This window comes from Arachis hypogaea, chromosome 9 (genome assembly GCF_003086295.3).
Source record: "Arachis hypogaea cultivar Tifrunner chromosome 9, arahy.Tifrunner.gnm2.J5K5, whole genome shotgun sequence".
NCBI classification, from domain to species: domain Eukaryota; kingdom Viridiplantae; phylum Streptophyta; class Magnoliopsida; order Fabales; family Fabaceae; genus Arachis; species Arachis hypogaea.
In genome coordinates this window covers 7,024,685-7,025,870 of record NC_092044.1, presented here as the reverse complement: position 1 = coordinate 7,025,870, position 1,186 = coordinate 7,024,685, and positions in this window count along the sequence as shown.

The window sequence follows — 1,186 nt, the reverse complement described above, 5'->3', positions numbered from 1 at the left end:
TGACCTCATGTCTTCCCGAAATAACGTTGTAGAGATGCCTTCCCAGGTTCCTGCAGGTATGGCCGATTGGGTAGACTCCATGGTTCTCATGTGTGTCTCGCTGGTTGATTCTGAGTTTTGTACTCAGCTTAGGTAGTTTCATAGTGTCTGTAGTAAGTCTGGTGATGAGAAGAATTATGAACTTGTCCCTCCCTCTTCTGACGAGAGAGTCTACTTTTCAACTCGGGTTGTTGATGGTCGCCCTTTCTTTTATGCTTATGATTTTTTCTTTGATCAGCTGGGTATTACCCTTCCTTTTACTCAATTTGAAACCGACCTACTATGGTCTTGTAATGTTGCCCCCTCTCAACTTCACCCCAATTTCTGGGGTTTCATAAAAAATTTCCAATTGTTGTGCAATGGTTTTGGTATTCCTGCTTCCCAATCTCTCTTTTTCTACTTGTTTGTCTTGACTAAGCCCGGAGTGGTGAAAAAGAAGGCAGCTTGGGTCTCCTTTCGTTCCACCCAGGGAAAGAAGGTCTTTTCCATGTTTGACGAGTCATTCCGTGATTTTAAAAACTACTTTTTCAAGGTCCGAGCTGTTGAAGGAACTCGGCCCTTTTTCCTGGATGAAAATGATGAGCCTGCCTTTCCCTTGGAATGGCAAAAAGACGTGAGGGTCTCCATGTATTCTTGGGAAATGTTGGATGAGGCTGAGCGAGCCTTTGTTACTGTTTTGGAAAAACGCTGGGGTCAACCTCCCCATCTTGATACAAAGAAATTTCTTAACCAATCCTTCTCTTCTTCAAACTGAACTGGGTATCTTGTGTTTCTTTTATTATCTGTTGTTGCTTGTAGCTGTCTTTCCGACTTGTCCGACTTGTAGCTTAACTTTCTGTTTTATTTGCAGAGGCAATGAAGAATAACGAATCTATGAAAGCTTTTAAGAGGGCGCAGAAGGCGACTGCTGCCAGAAATATTGCTGCCAAGGCGGCTGGGGAGGGGTCCTCCCAGGTGCGCGAGAAGCCATCAGTACCGGGTTCCCTCGAGGTGAAGAAGGTAATCCCAACACCTCAGGTCCGCTTGGTGGATCCTCATCCTACTTCTGCCGCTCCATCTGCTGCCCCTCCAAGTAACAAGCAAAAGACGGCTGAGCCCTTTGACCTCAATGCCCCTGATTTCAATGCCATTGAGTTTGTAGATCAGC